Source organism: Sciurus carolinensis, chromosome 19 (assembly GCF_902686445.1).
Source record: "Sciurus carolinensis chromosome 19, mSciCar1.2, whole genome shotgun sequence".
Lineage (NCBI taxonomy): Eukaryota > Metazoa > Chordata > Mammalia > Rodentia > Sciuridae > Sciurus > Sciurus carolinensis.
Genome location: NC_062231.1, coordinates 24,433,880 through 24,455,153, shown reverse-complemented (window position 1 = coordinate 24,455,153; position 21,274 = coordinate 24,433,880). Strand labels below are relative to the sequence as shown.

Here is a 21,274-nt window from a genome sequence, read left to right as displayed (position 1 = left end):
AATGTCCTTCTTTATCCCTTCTGACTAACTTTGGCTTGAAGTCCACTTTATCTGATATAAGGATGGAAACCCCCACTTTTTTACTGAGTCCATGTGCATGGTAGGTTTTTTCCCATCCTTTCACCTTTAGTCTGTGGATGTCTTTTTCTATGAGATGAGTCTCTTGAAGGCAGCATATTGTTGGGTCTTTCTTTTTAATCCATTCTGCCAGTCTATGTCTTTTGATTGATGAGTTTAGGCCATTAACGTTCAGGGTTATTATTGAGATATGATTTGTATCGGTTATTTGGCTTATTTTTGGTTTTTAAGTTGGCTTGGTTTCTCCTTTGAGTGGTTTTTCTCTAAGGTAGTTCCTCCCTTTGCTGACCTACATTGTTGTTTTTCATTTCCTCCTCATGGAATATTTTGTTGAGAACATTCTATAGCACAGGTTTTCTATTTGTAAATTCTTTTAACTTTTGTTTATCATGGAAGGATTTTATTTCATCTTCAAATCTGAAGGTTAGTTTTGCTGTGTGTAGGATTCTTGGTTGGCAACCATGTTCTTTCAGAGTTTGAAATATGTTGGTCCAGACCCTTCTAGTTTTTAGAGTCTTGACTGCTATCCGTATGGGAATTTTATTTAAATATCAATGCGATCTGTGAATAAATAAAATGTTATTTTATTTAAAAAAATTCCCATTCTAGAGAAAGGGAAAATATTAAGGAATAATATTGGTCAAATTATTTAGTTATATACTGTGTGTGTAAGAATATGTTACAACAAATCCCACCATTATGTAAACTATAATGCACCAATTAAAATATAGGAAAAAAGCTGAGTAATATTCCATTGTGTATGTTTATATATATGTGTGTGTGTGTGTGTGTGTGTGTGTGTGTATATATATATATATATATATATATATCACATTTCCTTTATCCACTCATTGTTGAAGGGCACTTAGGTTGGTTCCATAGCTTAGCTATTGTGAGTTGAGCTGCTGTAAACATCGATGTGACTGTGTCACTGTAGTATGCTGATTACTACCTTTTGTATATATGATTACATGACCAGTGTGATCCTACAATATGTATGACCAGAAAAATGAGAGATTACACTCCATTTATGTATGATCTATCAAAATGTATAAATGCATTCTACTGTCACGTACAACCAATTAGAACAAATAAATTAAAAATATACAGGAAAAAATAGCATTCTCTATTTCTGCAACAATATATTGAGTTTTTTAAAAAAGTTTAATGAATTTCACATTACTGGAATAGAATATATGATATAGACAAAGGAGTCAGTCTTCAGAATACATAGACTTAAAAGCCAACTGAAATTTTCCTTTTAACATAATGCAGAACCAAAATATAAAATCCAGAAAAAAGTCAACATATTTTTCATCTACCTTTTTCTACTATCACAAAAATATCCTGCTTAAATTACTTAGAGTATATTCCATACATAAAAGTACTTCTCTATTTTTATCCCCAAAGTTTAATCGACTTGCATCATTGAAAATTTTACAAAATGGGAAACAACCAATCAATCAAAGCTCCCTCCCATCAAACCCTTTGTAAATGTTTTCTGGAACACTATTTGATATAATAAAATCAGTGACCTGAGTAATTCAGAAAAGCCAAGTCAAAGAAATGAGTCCTTGTCCTGACTTTAGAAACCTAGAAGTATTTTGGAGAAGAGACCACAAATCCCAGGAACCTGGGAGCTCTGTTGGCAAAGATACCCTTTCCTAGAGTTTGGAGGTTTTTGCCTCATGATAATAACAGAAAATAAAGCCTGGTGCATTTCTTGACTCCACAGGAATACTACAAAATCCAATGTACTTTTTATTTCTACCTGTTAATGAAAATTCGTTTTTCAAATTATTTTATATCATAGTACAGTCTACGTAGTTTTGTTCTTAATTACTTCGTAATTACCTCTCCATGGATAATAAGATTTGTTTCCCAACTGCAAACTCTTTGAAAATAGAGAAAGCATCTTCTCACCTCCTTATACCTCCTTATGAATAGACTACTCCCTCTCTAGTATATTGGAGTTTCTCTCATTCCTTATGTGCACCTGCTCTGCCCCCATGAGTTCTTCAAGGGCAGTGTTACCAGGATTCTGCAGAGTGTGGATGCGGGTCTGGAGAAGGAACAGCACTGTTGTAGACCCTGGAGTTTTTATTACCATTAGGGCTGATTCAATGCCAGGTATCTGTCTCCTTTAAGTATCTTTTCAGGTCATTTTGTCTATAAATAGGAACTATCTTTCAGAGTCAATAATTCCAATAGGGTTCTTTACTTAGGTCAGACAACTCTAATTTTTTAAAATGCCTGTTTTCATAGGTTACCATTTCCTTCCATTAGGAAGGAGGCAGAAATATATTCAGAAGCATAAGCAATACCGATTATGATATTATCACCAATATAAAGCAGATATTTGCACACCACATTATAATTGTGACACATTTATCAAATATTATTTAGGCACACTGTAACTGTGGTAATTATTGCACCTGCCACTAGATCTTGGCATTTTAAAGGAAGCTCATAAATTATCTTAAATTCATATTTCTTTTAAATTATTCAAAGATGAATGACTTGCTCTTTTCTCCTGTGGACTTTATTTTCTGCCTTTGCCCCTACCCAGAAAAGAGCTCCTGAGACTCCTTCAGAAAATACTTGGTGAGATTCAAGAAAATGGTTTGTTTCCTTTTATTCTTTGCCAGCCAATTCCTTCCTGACTTCCCTCCCTCTGTGAGTGTTAGAACCACAGATTCTAAAAGAACCCTGAAATGTGTGTTCTCAAGGGCCACAGAGAGAAGGCACTAGTGAACTACTTCCTTTGGAGGTGGCCCCAGGTGACAGATGCCAGGAGCCATGGGCAGGTGGCACCTGGTGTTAAGGAGCTCAGGGGAAAGACAGTCCTTGGACTGACCGAAAGGGGACCTGGTTGGGGGAACTAGACAGAGGGAGAATGACTTGCAGCTTTTGCAAGGTAGTGGAGCTGAGACCTGTATGGTCAGGTGCTCAGTGGTCCTCAGGGAACCTCTTTGTGCCTCCTTCAAAGGCTAGTGTGAAGAGAAGCCTGCATTGAAGTAGCAGGTGGTGTAAGACATTCCCACTAAAAAGCATCCCATTCTGAGTCCGAACTCAGCCACTGTCTAGCAGGGTAGCCTCATGCACGGGACTTCCTTTCTCAAGCATTGCTTCCTTTTCTGTGACAGGAAGGAGACACATTGGAAATCTGAGTATCCTTCCAGCACTGTGGATACATGCTTGATTCCATGATATGCTTTGCAACTGTAAACTATTAGTGGAAGTATCTGTTAGAAATCGAAGCACCTTAGCCATTTCAAAACAATGGTGCTCTACAAACTTTTTTTGAAGTGTATTTTTTTTTTTCAGGGAATAGTTTATTTCTTCTTAAGTATCTGACCTACAGGAGGAAATTGATGTAGTAAATGCACAGGCTGATGATTTTATACTGCCACCTCCCAGATCCATGGTATGGAAAATTTGCAGCAGCCATAAGGATCAGTATGCTCCCTTCCTGCTTATACATTAAGACAGCCCGTGAAGGGCAGACAGAGCTGTCCTCTGAAAGCACAGTTTGCTCTTGCCTGCTCTACCTCATTCAAGTAAAATCGTTCAGAATGAGGCTTCGTATGCAGCTTCTTTCAGCTCATATCCTGCTTATGAGAGGACCAGGTAGACACACGTCACTCCTCCGTGGTGTTCTTTGAACATGCCCCAATTCATTGATCCACTCCACTGTCACCTGCATCGGTGTCTTTTCTGTGGGGGACGATTGTGAGTGATGAGGCTGTGAATAGTTTCATGTATGTGTTTTGATTGACACATGCACACATTTTGTGCAATTCATTAGAGTGTACATGTTTTTAATTTTGACAAGTTGATTTTGACAAATGATTCTCTAAAGTTGCTGCACCTGTTTCTGCTTGTACTGGAGTGCTTGAGAGTTCTAGTTGCTCCACATCATTTCTGCTATGCAATATTTTGTAGCAGAAAAAAAAATTTGTTTTTATTCATCCCAGTGACACACAGTAGGTTCTCACACTAGTTCCAACTCACATTTGTAAGTGCTGATATCTGAAGAGAGTAATAACTGGAAAAACTCAAGCCAGCCACCACTTTCCTAAATGTGTTTGCTTTGTGTCTTATTGCTTTAAAATTCCTAATAAATTAAATGTATAACATATAATTATACAACTTTAGTTCAATGCTTTAAAGAAGTCTCTGGCTGCTTGAATAGAAATGATTAAATGAAAAACTATCAGATGCTGGGTGAAGGTCACAAACTTTCAATGGTAAGATTAGTACTGTCTGGGGATCTGATCTACAGCATGGGATGTAAGGGATATAATTTTAATTGATTTGATTGTGTTAATCATCACACAAGGTATACATATATCAAATCTCACATACACCAAATACACAAAATTTTTACTTGTAGATTAAATATTTAATTTATTATTTTTAGTGGTGGTGAAGTGCTTTTTTATTTGTTCTTTTTAAATATACATGACAGTGGAGTGTATTTGAACATATTTTACATACATGGAGTATAACTTATTCTAAATAAAGGTCCCATTCTTGTGGTGGAACGTGATGTGGAGTTTCGGTGAGGCTATATTCATACATGAACATAGAAAGTTTATGTCCTATTGATTTGACTGCCTTTCAATTAAATATCTTAGAGTTTAAATTAATGCCATAGCCTGAAAAAAATGAGATTTGGAATTTTAAAATTATTGTAATATCTATCATATGGTGAATTCTAAAAAAAATAGCATTTATGGAATACATGAATAGATCTGTCAGATATTTTTTAAAAAACAGGGCTGTCCATATGCCACTTCATCAGCGAGATTTCCGTGGAAGGCTGTCAGCCTCCATTTGAATCCACCCCTGGGGTTCATGTTATAGTATCTGAACACCTACATTCGGCAGTTTGGGAAGTTATTCTTAGGTGATGGCGATAGAGGGCTAAGGAAAAGATGTTCTATGAAAAGTAAAATAATCCATGTAAAATAATTCTCTTCCTTCCTTGGGTGCTGCTGGTTCTGACTCCGTTGCAAGTGATCAGCTCTGTCTGTAGGAGGCATTACCCGTGATCTTCATGGTGCCCGGAATACCCGCTCTTCCTTTCTCTAGGTCCTACTTTCCCACCAGTGACAGCAAACAAACCAACCACTCATTAAAGCTGGGACGTACTCTCTGACCTCAAGTCAGCCAAGGGTACTTCCATTTCTGGCTCAATATTAATAGACCTTTTGGATTTGATGGACTAATTCAGCTGTCAACCAGTTAAAATAGCTATCTCAGCTGAGACATGGGATCTAAGTTGATATTAGAAGGCAATGCACACATTTCTGGAAAGCTACATTTCTATATAAATGGACCGCCTTACAATTAAAAAAAAAAAAAACAACAACTAGCCTATGGATGGTAAAATCTTGCTGTTGACAATGCTCTTATCTTTAAAAGCCTGCTCGTAATGGTTCAAACATAAACTGCCTGTTTATGTATTTTTAACCGCAAAATGTTTATCACCACCAACACCTTTTTATTTCTCTTCACTGAATAAAATTTTCCATAACACATAAAAATTTGACAGTATGTTAATGTGATTCTAAAAATCACCATCTCAGCTAATGATAGACATGTCATTGTTTATCTGCAATAATTTCACCTATACACTGAGTGGTAATTGAAATATTTTTAATATTAATAGGGTTTAACATATCCAGTAACTGGTTTATCATTTACACTAAGACAGAATTCTTTGAGCATACAAAGTCTACTTAAAATTTCACGTCCGTAAAGCATCTGCTTTTCTCTATGATGCCAGTTAGAACTAATGTTCAATTTGAAGCATCTTCTGTTTCAATCACACAAACTATAAATCATGCAAACTATAAATTTCTGGTTAGCATGAAATTGCTCAGTGATGGAAATGGTCACTTCCTGGAATTTGATGTTCTCCTATCGAGGTAGAAGACAGCAGTCATACACTGTTACCTTATACATCTTTAAAACCCCAAACTGGAATCAAAGAAGTTGCCTAAATGGAAAAGACAGAAATCTTCACAAGAGTCCCACATGAACAAATTCCCATCCTGTCTTCTTAAATTTAAAAATTTTGTTAACAAAACATAATCAGTTATTTATGGGCACAGTGTGATATTTCAATGCAGGTGGGCCTTGAATAATGACTAATATCATATCCATCACCAAACAGTCTGTCTTCTCCTGAAAAATCAGGCTGTCCCAATAGCAGATCTTCATCCTGACAAGTCCAGAAATCAGTGACTTCTAACATCCCTTCTTTTGGAAACTGGGTAATCCAAGATTTTCTGGTTTTTTTTTTTTTTCTTCCCTAACATCTGGATTTAAACAGTGTTTTTAATAAAATCTTACACTTAACAAAATGCATTCATCTCTAGATGCAGAAATGTAAGGAGTAAAGTGAAATCTAAATAAGTTGATTGAGGAAGTTGTGAAGCAGGAGCTGGGGTGAAATGAAGATTCCCCTGACTTCTAATTCCATGCTTTAAAAAAAAATTGTTCTTTTTATACACACATACAATAAGTATAACTTCTTCCAATTAGAATCCCATTATTGTGGTTGCTTATGATATGGAGTTACATTGGTCATGTATTCATAAGGTTAGGAAAGTTATGTCCGATTCAATCTCCTGTCCTTCCTGTTCCCTTTCCCCTTTGTCTAGTCCAATGAATTTCTAATCTTCCCCGCCTCTTAGTGGGTTAGCATCTGCATATCAGAGAGAACATTCATTCGGCCTTTGTTGTTTTGGAACTGTCTTATTTCACTTAGAATGATAGTCTCTAGTTCCATCCATTTACCAGCAAACACCATAATTTCATTCTTCCTTGTGGCTGAGTAATATTCCATTGTGTCTATATACTACATTTTCTTTATCCATTCATCTGTCGAAGGGCACCTAGGTTGGTTCAATAGCCTGGATATTGGGAATTGAGCTGCTATAAACATTGATGTGGCTATGTCACTGTAGTATGCTGGTTTTAAGTCCTTTGGGTATAAAGCAAGGAATGGGATAGCTGGGTCCAATGTTGGTTCCATTCCAGGTTGTCTAAGGTGATTCCCTGCTTTTGCCAGAAACTTACCTAGCATTTGGATAGGTACTTAAAGCCAGAATGCACAATGTTTTAATCTTAGAATTTAGCTTCTGTAGTTTATAGAACCTCCCTAAATGACCATCAAAACATGTTGGCTTGTATGTTGAATAGAAAACCAGGGACTTATTAATGAAATCCAAGAGCTTGGGCTTTGGTCTAGGCAGATCTGAACTTAGAGCAAACTTGTTCTTATTTTTGTACGCCCTTCAAATAAATTCATGATCCACCTCTCAGCATGCCCTCCCCAGTCACCCTGAAGTCCAACTCCTCATCCCCAATAGCTTGCCTAAATGGCTGCTGCACCCCTGACCAGATCTCTGCCTTTTCCTCTGCCACTTTTCCATCTACTCTTCAGCCACAGAGGCGATTTTCTTTTTAAAATGAATATAGACTATGTCATGCCTCTGCTTAGAATTTATGAATGGCTTCCAAGTTCACTGAAAGTAAACTAAGAACTTATTTTGAGCTAAAGAGCCATGGGCGATGTTCCCACTATCCCCACTTCCTGGTGACTTCTCTCCTCTGACCCTCTGCTTTGCTACCCTGAGCTGACTCTGCAAATTCCAGCCACCCTGCCTTGCTGCTCTTCCCTGACCACTTCAAGCATACCCCTCTTGCACCTTTGCACCCATGTTTTGTGCCTCGTACCTGAATTAATTTTCCTCTGGTCATTTACATGGCTGGTGTTTTTAGGACAACTCTCAAAAGTTTCCTACAGAGCAGGTAGACTGTGGCCTGACCAAAATGTATAAAATTGTGATTTTATACCTTGCAGAACCACTATTGGACCTGGCTATTCCACTCCTCTTTCTATCCCCAACCTGGGATTTATTTTTTTGGCTGAAAGCGTTTTTTCCTCTCTAATATTCTATCTGACTTGGTTATTTAGTGTGTTCCCTATCCTTTCTGCCCCTCACTGAATTACAGAATCATGAATGGAGATGTTTGCTCTTTGAATGTCCTAGACTCTGGTTATGGTTTAGATATGAGGTGTCTAACCAAGGTGTATGTGTGAGAAAAGGCAAGAATACTCAGAGGTGAAAAAGTACATTATGAGAGGAGAGATTAACCCACTGGTATTGGTTAACTGGGTGGTAACTATAGACAGGTAGGGTATAGCTGGAGAAAGTAAATCACTGGGGGCAAGTCTTGGAGATTTATATTTTGTCCCTGATGAGCAGAGCTCTGAGTTGCTTTCCTCCTCCACACCGTTCCACCATGATGCTCTGCCTCACTTGAGGCCCAGAGTCATGAAGTTGGCTGATCATGGAGTGATTCTCTGAAATCATAAGCCAAAATAAACTTCCCCCACTCTAAGTTGTCCTTGTCAGGTCTTTGATCAGAGAGAAACAAAATCTGACTAAAACAACCTTAGAATAGTGCCTCATGTACAGTAGCACCCAATAATACTAAGTGATGAGCAAAGAAATCAAGGAGTGAACCTCTCTGAAAAGGTCAGTATAATGCTCAGAGAGTTATTGTAAGATCACAGGACATTTGGGTGTAACGAGCTTAGCATGGCATCGAGGCATATTGGGTTAATTGGAATGGATTATTAAAATCAATTCCACGTGTTTCCTAAATGTGACTTCTAGAAAATTCATAACTGCATACGTGACTCACATCCAGGCATTGCACTGTTTTTCTGTTTCCAGAGGGGTTTATAAAAGTGTGGACAGGAGGTAGAGAGGCCATAAGGGGCTTTTCAGTATGTGTAGAGCTGAACCTGAAGAAAAATGATAGAGGGAAATGCATCACTAAGTTCCAATCAAGACTCACAACTGGCTCAAAGGATACCTGACAGACAGATGTCACGGCGAGTAAGACCCTGAAGCCTTACTTCCCATCTTCCAGTTTCCTCCTCTTCTCTCTTCTCTCCCCCTCACTTGCTTGAGCTGAGAGGACGGCAGAGGATTTGGGATTGCATGCACAGGTCACCCTCATGGGGCGAGAGGTAGAAAATGGCAGAAAGTGGATTTTGAAGGGCAAATGAGAGCTGTCTGGCAGAGAGGAACTTATTTTTATGTAGCGCTCCATCTTCCAAGACAGCCCTTAATTTCCTTACATATGGCGTTATTCCCTCATGCATACAGGCACTGAAGGGAAACATCTAAATATGTGTCTCACTTCCGAATGAGCGTATCACATTGGAATGTAAGTCCATATTTCATGGCAGCCAATAATAATAAAATCACTACTCCATGTCAAATACCATTCATACCGTCTCCCTCGGCCTTGGACTAATTCCTCCATACTTAATAGCTGTGTGAGACCTGTGTTCATTGCGTAGGAAACTGCATATGGAAAGCTCTAGTTGACTGAGCCTCGACAAGTCCACCTGGCTGTGCATCAGCAGACATACAAGTGTTCTGCCAATATTCACCCTCCAAAGAATCGCAGTTAGATGCTCCTGTCCCTTTGCACACACTGCAGCTGAGAAACTGCTGGAGCCTCAGAGGTACGAGTGGCCAGCACAAAGAACTATGGCAAGCTGCTTCCCGGGTGGTGACTGGAATTTCAAGTCCTGGACTTCGGCTTAGACGTATTGACTGAGCCGTGCCTCCAGGGAGAAATCACAGCTGGCCGGCGAAACACTGCAGGGTCTGGCTTAACCTCCATTCCCAGAAGGATTTCCTGTGGGAATCCAGGACCCACGGCCGAGCAGGCCTTTGACTGGGCTAATTGCAGGGGATCTGGTCCAGAGCATCGGGCAGCAGAGAGCTGCCTTCCTGGGAGATGAACCCATTGTTCTTCCCTTACATCCATTTCTTTGACAAAGTCACACACGGATCTGTAGCTAAACTTTTTGCTCTTTAGGAGAAATCACGAATTAATGAAATGTGCTTTGCCTTTATCACTACATGGAAAATATGTTGTACTGGAGAGCAGAAACTACAGGCGATGCCAGCTGATGGAATTAGGGCTCCCTGAGGTGCCCCTCCTGCAAACCGTCCTTATTCACTTTGCCAGAAAGCACCCCACCAGCTTAGAACCCGGGACCCAGGGATGGCTGTGGTAACAGCTCCTTTCCCTCCTTTATCTATATTGCTTCTGAAAAGTTATCTCTTTAACACTTGGCATCTCTCATCACACATCTGTCAATTTCTTTGCTTCTATGTCAAAGCACCTGAAGAGAGAGTGACAACCCCGCGAGGTGACTCCTCCCCTATTCATGCCACCAGGGAGACCAGAGATGCTGATCTGAAGTTTCACAAGAGAAAAGGATGATCAGATGCCACCAGACAGGAGAAGAAAGCACTTCTCACTATGCATGAATAGAACAACTTCGCTTTTGTTGTGGAAGAGTTGATTCTTTATTTTAAAGAACAAGGGAAATTTATTTAACGTCTCCTCTGAATGGTTACTGTGGAATATGTAGGAATATAAAAAGTATTTAATTGTACTGTGCTTTCAAGAGGTTGGCAGTGTATTGGGAAGGAGAATTCTTGATTTAGTGACCATTCTTATATGCTGAGTATGTACAGTTGTCAGCGGAAAAGGACACCCCTCTTCCTTACCTTCCTGACCTTTGGACCTCAGCTGTGTGTGCTTTAAAGATGAAAACCATCCCAGGACAGCAACTATGGAAATGACTCAGATGGAGATTTGTTGGGCTTGTTGGACAGTGTAATTTGGAACAAATTTTATAGGGAAACAAAGAAATCAGGATTAGGAAAAATGAAACACAGACCACAGCTGTTCTCACAGGCTTAACACAGGAAAATCCTTTCAGTGTGGTCCCAAATGGGGGCAAAGGACCGTGTCCTGGAGAGAGTCTTAACCAAGGACGTGTTGGCTCCTGTCATGGGAGCAAAGTCCAGAGAAGTTCCAGCCACACGCTACCAGCAGCCTGCTTTGCTGGCAGGTGGTGGTATGAGTAGCTTGCACAGAAGGCCAAGTCTGGATGGTCCTCCGTCAGACACAGTCTTGCACAATTCTCGCTACTTAAATTCACTTCTTCTGGCATCTTCACCCTGCCTGTGACCAGCTTCTCCAATCAGTTGTTCTCTTTTCCTGGTGACGCTTACAAGAGGAAAGTTCATAGGAGGAACTGTAACTTCCCCACCACGGCTAATCTTGAACTCACAGGTGAACATCCATTCACCATGTCCTCCTAAGTCGCAGCACCTGCTTTGTATTTGAATTCAGCAGGAGGATGCATGAGTGTCCCAGTGGATGGCAACTGCCAAACACTCTTCCCTGGACCTTTATCTAGCAGCACCATATCCTCATGATCAGGTTCCCTACCAATTGATGGACCCCCTCCTTTTTCTCTGGATCTTTTGGCACAATAGCACAAAGTGACCAAACAGGACAGTGACCAAGTTCAATGGGAATTTGGTCACACCCTTTAGATCACAGAGCCTACAGTTGCTGAAATAAGGAAACATCTTCCCTAAGTAGGTTCCTGGGATTGGAGTTAAATAGAGTCAAACATACTTTTACCCCTTGGAAACTGAACCCAGAGAGTTCACCTTTCTTAGTCTGTTTTCTGTTCTTATAACAACAAAAATGGGGACTGAATGGGTAATTTATAAAGAAAAAGGATTCATTTTGACTGGAGGTTCTGGAGGTCTGAGAACTTGGCACCAGCATCCGCTTGGTTTTGGGAGAAGAACTCCAGATGGAAAGGCAAGTGAGCCCAGGGAGCTCACATGGTGAGAAAGGAAGTGAAGGAGGGTACCAAGAGCCGGCCAGTTGTAGGCAGACAGCACGCTCTTGAAATAACTAATCCACACCCTCCAGAACTATATTAATCCCTTCATGAGGGTGGTGACCCCATGACTTAATAATCACTTAACAGGCTTAGCACCTGTCAATAGGATTACATTAGGACAAAGTCTCAATGTGAGCTTTAGTGTGAATAAGTCAAAATGCAAACCACAGCATTTCCCACTGGGTACAGGGCACCATATTGTTTTAGTTTATTTAGGGTGCATTCTTCATCCTAAAGAATGGTGTCCTACACTCACAGGGAATCCTTCCTTGTTGTTATCTCAGTTGCCCCTTGAAGAGTTATTCCATGTTCATTGGGTTAGAACCAGGAGATACAATATTCAGGTGCACACTGCCACACCTCCTCTTCTGGAAGTGGGGAACTTTAATGCAAAGGCACCAACTCTCCTTTTATAATGAACATACATCTTCCAGATTTGTTCTTCTTAGGATGGAGTTAACTGTTTTTGACTATTTGCATTTTCATGTAATGTCAGAAGCAATGTGCCAATTACATGTGGGCTGCTATAGTCTAAAATTATTTCAGATCTATAGATCAATTGGGGGGAAATTAACAACAATACTCAGTTGTCCAATCTATAAACATCGTGCATTACTTTATTTAGATCTTTAATTTCTCTCAATAACATCTGTGCAAAGGTTTAAACATCTTTGTTTCTGCATATTTGAAATACTTAATGTTATTGACAGGATATCTTCCTTTCATTTAGTTGTCTACTTTTATGTATCTGCTCTCTAGAATATAATAATTATTTAGAATTGATCAGTTAGCAAACTCCCTAATTTCACTTCACTTATTCTAATCATTTTATATGCACCAGTGTATAACGTGTGAATAGTGACAATTTTGCTTCTTTCCTATCTACCCCCCTATGCCATTTTCCCCCTTAATTTAACCCACTGGCTTGGATCACTAAGACAATGATGAATGAAATATAATAACGAACATCTTTGTCTTTGTTATACTCTCAAGGGGAGAGCTTTAGAAATGTCACTAGTCAATATGATGTTTACAGCAATGTTTTTGTAACTACTTTTTATCAAACTTACAAAATTCCCTTCTGTCTCTAATTCACTAAGATATTTATCATAAATATATATTGAATCTTATCATTGATATTTCACATCCTTTGAAAAGATCACATCTTTCTCCACTATTTTGTTAGTGTAACAAATGAGATTTTAAAAATTATGTGAATCCTCGCATTCCTGGGATAAATGCATCTAGATGTATGTATATGACATAACTGAATGAGATTTCTGAACCTGGACATGCACATGAGAATATTTTGACCATGGGAGAGATACAGATAATCACAACCAAGAGAATGAACCCAAGGTAGAATCCTGGTCCCATTTTTTTCTCTCTCCATTTCTGCCATGAAGTAGTATTAATTTTTCATATAGTTCCATGACTCATTGATGATACAGAAGATCTGCCAAAGCCCCTTCACCCTGAACTTTGCCCAGTGTCTTTTGTGAATGGGTATTTAGTTAAAGTGCTATGGGGAAAATTTGCAATGTGCTTGCCTGGATGCAGATGCTTGATGGTGATTCTGTCATTACCAAAGAAGAAATGTGAGTGGGTTGACTGTTCTGTTCAGCCTGGACCATAGAACAAAACTCAGTAGACCCCCCTCACTCATATTCAGACATGTAACCCAAAGCAATACCCCAGCCGGCCTGCAGAATGAGAGCCATAGGCAGAACCAATGCAGCCAACTTACAGGTGTGCAAGAAACAAAGAAATGCTCATCGTGTGCTTCTGAGAGTTTAATGCTGCCTGTTACGCAGCATAACTTTGGGTATTGCTGATCAATACATTTGGAATAAGTGGTAGTTGAATGGCATGAATATAAAATACTATAAACATTCTGGATGATGTAATTCTCTTCTATGAGGGATAACTCTACTCTTCGACATATAGTTAGAGGGGGGAGAACATCTAAATCTAACCAGGTATAATGGTTAATTTGAGTTGTCAACTTGATTGGATTAAGGAATGCCCATGATTAAGTCTTCTGGGTGTGTCCATGAGGGCGTGTCTAGGAATGATTGGCATGTGGGATAGCGAAGTGGGATGGAGCCCCTCCCTAAGCGTGGGCAGCACCGCCCAGTAGGATGGAATAAAAGCTGGAAGAACAAGGAAGCAGATGCAGATGCAGCTCGGCTCTTCTTGAATGGGTTCTCGATCACTGCTTTGATCATCTGAGGACATCTGACTCTCGCTTCTTCACTCTCCCAAAGTGGACTCTGCCAGTGATTCTCCAGGGAGTTTCCAGAAGCCTTGGTCTGGGACTAGGTAGCACTGCTGATCCCTCTTGTTCTGGGGCTTCCTCCTCTTGGGCTGCACAGCTGCTGGTTCTTCCAGCTCTCCAGCTGCAGAGGCCACTGTGGACCATCCAGCTTCTGGTCGTGGAAGCCCATCTAATAAATCCCCATTTATTATCACACTTCCTGTGGGTTCTGCTCCTCTAGAGAACCCTGATTAATATAGCAGATAAAGAGCTCATCCTGGTCTGAAATGCCATCTTTTGAAGGTTCTGTCTACCACAGGTTTACTCCTAGTTTTGGAGTGAGATTTCAGGCTTACTGAGGAGAGCGCTGCTGGGACTTCTCTTCTTTGGTATCTCATGGACTAAATTTTTTCTCCTTAGCAATACAAAACTTCTGACAACCACATTGCTTTTCAGCAAGTCTCAGCTTAGTTTGCCTTTCCTGGTTTGGCTAATAGTCAAGAAATGCCTGGGGAGCGTTATGATGTTGCCCTCACTCAGCACACACCTTCTCCTGGCAGGATCTTAACCTCTTGCTGACTGCATGGCAGACATCTCTGCAGTGTCTGCCTCCCTGGAACATGGAGGGCATCGGATGCCCTGTAGCACTTACTAGCTCGAAATAACTTTGTTCCTCAGCTTCCTGCCCTCCTCCGATGATCCACCCAGGCTTCATGGGGGAAGCAGCTTGGATAATGCTGTGCTCACCTCAGTAAACTGCAGTTCTCTCTACTCTCTTGGCCCCTCAGCTCTTCCCAGCCTCCACAGCTCACTGATCCTTCAGATTTTATTTTGTTTTCTTTAAGTTAGCTCTTCTAGCCTGTTGTGTAACAAGTTATCACGGCTGAAAGTGGAGTCCATTTATTTTTTATATTCAAGATTTATCAATATCTATTTATTCACTGCTGTATAATATTCTTTTGAGCTGGGTACAATAGTGTATGCCTGTAATCCCAGTGGCTTGGGAAGCTGAGGCAGGAGGATCAAGAGTTGAAAGCCAGTTTGAGCAAAAATGAGGTGCTAAGCAAATTGGTGAGACCCTGTCAAAATCATGCTGCAGATGTGGCTTAATGGTCTGGTGCCACTGAGTTCAATCCCAGTCTGCACCCCCCCAAAAAAATTCTGTTGAGTGAATATATTTTATTCATTGGTCCATCTTTCTGTTCTTATACATTTTTTCTACATTTTATCAATATGAACAAAGATAATCTGAAAGAATGTATATAAAATTATATTTTATTATATATAAAATTTATTGAGTAATATAAAATATGTGTAAATATATGTATGTACATATATATTTATATTTCTATAAACATGAATATATGAGGGGGAGAACATGAATATATGTTTAAAGAAATGTGTATATGAATATGTGTTTATAAATATATGTTTATAGAGTATGTGTATATTCATGTATTTAAAAATACATATAGACATACAGTAATTTTCGTGGGAACAAACTTCAGAGAGGAACCATGGAGTTATAAGATATATGAAAGTTTAACATTTAAAAAAAATGCCAATTTTTTGTAAAAATATGCCTAGAATGTATACTCCTAATCATCAAATACTGCTTTATTTTTCTTTCTACAATTCATTCAGTAATATTCCATTAAATGGTAATACTTACTTAGGTTTTTTCCTGAATATTTGCTATTATAGATTATGTTGATTTTAACTATCTTACATTCTGTTGTGGTACATATAAAAGAATTTCTCTTGTGCCTATATTTTTGAAGAGAATTTCTGGGTCATTGAATATATGAATCTTCAAATGAAAAAGTAATTTATCTGCTTATCAAGGTGGCTAAATTTTTACTTCCTACAAGCAGATTCCACTAGCTTAATGTTAGTTCTTAATATTAAGACTTAATTATTACTAACTAATAATTAGAACTAATTTTAAGTACAAAATTATTAGCATTTATTGCAATTCAATATTCTCTTCCATTATGGGTCCTTATTTTTAAATTTTCCATTCACTCTTTGTAATATAAGCTCCTTTGGGGAAGAAACTCATTTGTATGTTTGTTTGTCTCCACAGTTAGGAAATTACATTTTTACCTAGAAGTCACTCAGTAAATGGATCATACTTGAATGAATCAGTGAGTGAATCAAAATAAGGACTTTGTGGCAAGAAGATTTGAACATGGGAGGATAATGACTTTTCTTTTGAATATGGATATAATGTCAATCAAAGTTAACTAAGAAACAGTTCAAGAGAAAAAAAAAAAGGCTTTATTTAAGACAGAAATGTAAACAAGGCTGTTCATAAGCCCGGGAGTCCCAGTCTTTGGTGTAAAAGGCACGTCTGCTCTGAAGGAAGGGAGGGGATGCCTTTGGCTTCCCTATATCAGCACAGAATGCGGCCCTCCCCGCCCCCCTCCCCTCTCCTGATTGCTTGATACTGACATAGTTCATTGTTCTTTGTTTGCATTTCTTTGGTTCATTGCAAAATGAGACTTTGTGGAGACTGTTCATCTCAGCAGTCAAAACAAAAACATGCTGAGCTGTAAAAATCAGTCTGTGGTTCCTCCAGTGACACAGAGTAGGGCCCATTGGGACCCCTCTTGGAGACTTGGCTTTTCTTAAACTTCACAGTGAAATATCAGGGACAAATTCACACGGAGTGTTCCAACACAGTCTGACAGCAAGATGAGTTACAGGCTTAGGAAATAGGTCAATATTTCTATCATTATGTATTCTTAACCAACTTACCTCTCATCAAAATTATTCATGGGCTGGGGCTGTAGCTCAGTGGCAGAGGACATGCCTAGCATGTGCAAGGTCCTGGGTTCAATTCCCAGTATGGCTAAAAAAGCAAAAAATATATTCTCATATACTTGTTCTTCCTCTGGGTTTGTACTACATGGTCTTGTATATGTAACAATTTGTCTCTCATTTCCTTCTCCCCTTTTGAATAATCAGAAATGCATATGCTTCTAGAGTATGAGCACTTTGGTAAAATGTTTTTAGAAAGGTAAGAATTATGATCAAATATGTGCCAATTCCAAGTGAGTCCATCTTGATTCAGCTGTTAATTCTAATAGTCTGGATTCAGGAAAAAAAAAAAAGGTCACTAAATCGTTTGAGAATAAGGGATGTAGCTTGGGAATCAGGACTTTGCCAGTTATAGAAATAGCCATGAAGTCTCCTCATCCATGTGCCAAGTCCTCGGACACGCTCTCCCAGCATGAGAGTGGACTTGGCCACAGGACTTGCTTTGGTCATTGTTACAATATCAAATAACTGCAAGCAGATATTTCCAGAGTTTCTGAACACTGCAACATTCCTTCTTTTGCTGCTACTTGCAACCCCACAGCAGTCTTGTGGAGGACCTTAAATCAGTCCACTGTGAATGAGCCATGGGGAGGAGAATCTAAACACCCTAGTAGAGAGTCCACTGCCAGTCACTCAGAAAGGACCAGAACAAGACATCCAGCTAACTCTCAGTCCACTACCTGACCACATATGCTGGACGGAGCCCAGAGAAGCCAGTCTGGTCAGGACAAGAAGAACCATTCAGCTATCCCTAAAGAATTGTGAGCTACATAAAATAGTTTCGTTTAAGGTTGTACACGAGTGGACAAAACCTGAAACCTGCAGTTGGAAATCAGAGAAAGAGATGAGCAACTCTAGCCGGAAGCACTGAGGTATCTAGAGAGACCAGATTTCAAGGGGAATGTGAAGAAGCCACCTCACCCCACAGCTAGACCAAAGTGGGTTCACCAAAGTGGTCACTTGGGCTCTGTGGTCACTCTATTGGAGAAAGCCACAAAATCCAACTGATGTACCCTCCTAAGAAGGTGACTTTCTCTTCTACCTCCCAGATCTCATGTCACTGTCACCAATCACCAAACTCTATCCTGAAACCCTGCCAAGGAAAAGGATTCTGTGGAACATGATTCTCAGCCTCCGCCAAAGTAGTAGTGGCGCCATTTTGGAAAAAAAAAAAAAAATCCACCCCAGGTATTTGTTAGGCGTGTGACCTTGAAGAATTTACAGTGGGTGTGTGGGTTAGTCCAATGAACATTCCAGGATTTAATGTCATGAAGTTTGGGAATAATGTGAATCGATAAAGGTTTGGAAGCTGTCATTTCTGTTCTTCTGTATTCTTCTCCAAATCCAGCCTAATACCTTCCATGTAGTAGATATAAATTACATTTTTTAAAAATTGTGTAGTACTCTTTATCTCACTCCTTATTGAGGTGTGCACAAAAATATGACTAATCTGTTCTAAAGTTTTATGGATAAGTATGTGCTTTCTCCTTGATGTACTTGGCACTGAGGGAGCCTAAGACAGGTGCATGAGTCCTTTTTAGAGCATATCTGATCTCTTTATCCATGGTGAATTTACTGATCTTGAGACCTGAGATAATCCTTTTATTTCCCATTATCTCTCAAAGACTGCTAAAATCTTTCACAATTCTCTCATCTTCAACTGCATCCAGACTCTGAAATGCAGCCCAAATGGACCATGAGGTTAAAATCCCCTAGAGAAGTGAATTGTTCATTCCCCACCTCCCCTTTCACAAAGAGAAATGTTTTCAACATGTAGCAAAGTCCATTTGGACCTCAGTTGTGGGCATGTCCACTTGATCTGTTGCTGCTGCCTGTCAACATGACATGTTTTCTTTCATACCTTGATATGTGCACATTTTTTAAAAAAATTTCGGGAGCATCCAAAAGATTTCCCTTCAATTGTTGGGCTTCTTATCATCCTTCAAATCTTTAATGAACTGCCATGTCCTCTGGCAAACTTTCTTCACCTTTCATTATGGATCTCAGCATGCAGTCTGTAAAGTGTAGACACCTGCCCTTGGGTCAGGACCATCCTCCACACCCACCAATGGTACAAGGTCTGAAGTTAGTGCTATGTTGGTTTTGTCTACAGTTAGAGCCCTTCTTCAGAGCAGTGGAAATATCTGGATTTAACCACTGTTCCCATATATTCACTCTGTGACCTTGGGCAAGTTCTGCAACTTTGCTCAGCCCCAATCTCCTCCTCTATATAATGAGGAAAGTTATTCTTACTTCATGAAGTCATTGTGGGGATGAAGGAGAAACTTCATGGTAAAGGATTCATATTAGTGACTGGCACATTGAACACCCAGCAAGGGCTTGGATCTCCTAAACACAATGTGTCTGTGCAGTAGGTGCTCAATAAATCTTCAGTTATGTCGACTGTTACAAACACTTTGGGGACTTGACTGCCATTTCAGTCCAGCTTTCTGCAAGATTCTATCACTTCCGTCTTTTAAGAAGTGATTTTTTTTCTCAATAACAATGAAGTGGAGAGTAGACGCTTCTTACTTCTGATTCTAAGATGTGCAAATATATCAATCAAGTCAACATTTTAGTATATGCCTAGTGACATGTAGGAGAACCAAATCCAAGCCTCAGTTTTGCAGTCAACAAGCGCAACTGCAGGCAAGACATTTTCTTCAGACAGGTCTAGTAACTGGATCACTTTTTTTTTTTTTCCTGTTTATGAAGTTTTATCCAATCACATGTAACGTGCGTTCTTTTTTGGCTGCATTAGGTCCCCTGGCACCTGCTGTACTTGTGGTCCCTTGTCCTTGTAAAATCCCCAGCTACCTTTCTCTTGGGAAAATTTAGCCCTAGAATTCTTCTCTGGAAGTCACAGCCTCCAGTGCCCCCAAGCCTCCTTTCTTCACTTACCTGAAGGAGTCCAGGTATTGTGGGCCACACCCATAACTGACAGGTGTCCAAGTTGGGTGCACCTTTACCTACAGCCTCAAGGACATCAGGCTTGGAGACCATTCTCTGATTCCTCAAAGAAGAGCGAGTTGATCCCCCGTCTCCAGTCAGGACCTATAGTTTCTCTCTCTTTTGTCGTTTTTAGTGCTTCCTCTGCCGAGCCATCCAGCTGAGCTCCCCCGAGAGCAAAGTGCACCAGGCTCCAGGTGTCAACATCAGTGCGCTGCCTCTGCTCAGTATGAAGCAGAGTGACAGTCTTGGGACAGCTGTTGCAGTGAATTCTACAGGGAGTCCATCCGAGGGGACAGCTGTTGCTTACCATCTTTCAGAGAGCACAGATTTGCACCCGGCAGATCTTCACGTCTGTGGCATTTCCTTCCAGAGTCTCGGGAGAGTGAGAGGGGCTAAAATTGACATTTAAACTGATATTTCATACCTCTCTCTATTAAAAAAAAAAAATCTGCTTCTCAGTCCCATTAAGATTTAGCCTTTGATTTTTAAAAATAGTTGATTTGGCTTTTTTTTTCCTTGAATTAAATATCATATTTTTACCTGAGATTTTCAAACAACAATAAAATGGATAAATTATTAGTTTAGATAATGTTTTCTCTTTGGCATTCCTAATTGTTATGCATGTACATATTATATGTTATTGGAGGCAGGTTATTAATCAAAAAGAGATCAAGCCTGGGAGTGGTGGGGGGCGGAGGATGAATCCTCTTACTGTGGTGTCCCCCATGAAACCGGTATGATATAGCCAATTAAGCAAAAATAATTCAATGGCGTAATAAGGATTTCAGTCCCCTGCTCACAAGTCTGGCATTAAAGAAAAGTGACTCAAAGGAGCTGAGAAATTGTTGAGCTGCTTTTCCTCTTGGGTGGCGAGTGCTGGAACCAAATTAGAGAGCAGAGGAAGGTATGGAGATGTGAGGACTGTAAGTCACAGGACTGAGTCACGGTGTGGGAAATGGAGAAAGAGGACATCAGAGCAGGGTTGGGACCCTCTGAAACAAAGGGAGAGGTTTGTGTGGGGTTTGGAAATCTGTATGCTGTTGTAGGGAAGGCTAAGAGGACTGAAAAAGATATTCCAGAAGATTCAGGTGAAAAGAAGATGGGTCAGCCTTAGCAAGGACTAAGTTGAGTCAGCTGCACTAGAAGAACAGAAGGTCCCTGTCTCAGAGGACATGGAATTCAGTTAAGTTCTTGGGATGGTTTGGATACCAGGTGTCCCCCAAAAGCTCACGTGTGCAGGAAGGTTCAGAGGAGAAATGACGGGGTTGTGAGAATCTTAACCCAATCAGTGATTTAATCCCCTGATAGGGATTAACTGAGTGGTAATTGAAGTGATGGGGTGT

General features: G+C 39.9%; 1 pseudogene; it reads left to right on the top strand.

The window, feature by feature from the left end:
• Positions 1-21,274, top strand: part of LOC124970980 (40S ribosomal protein S3a-like) — an 84,221-nt pseudogene that overhangs the window by 23,338 nt on the left and 39,609 nt on the right.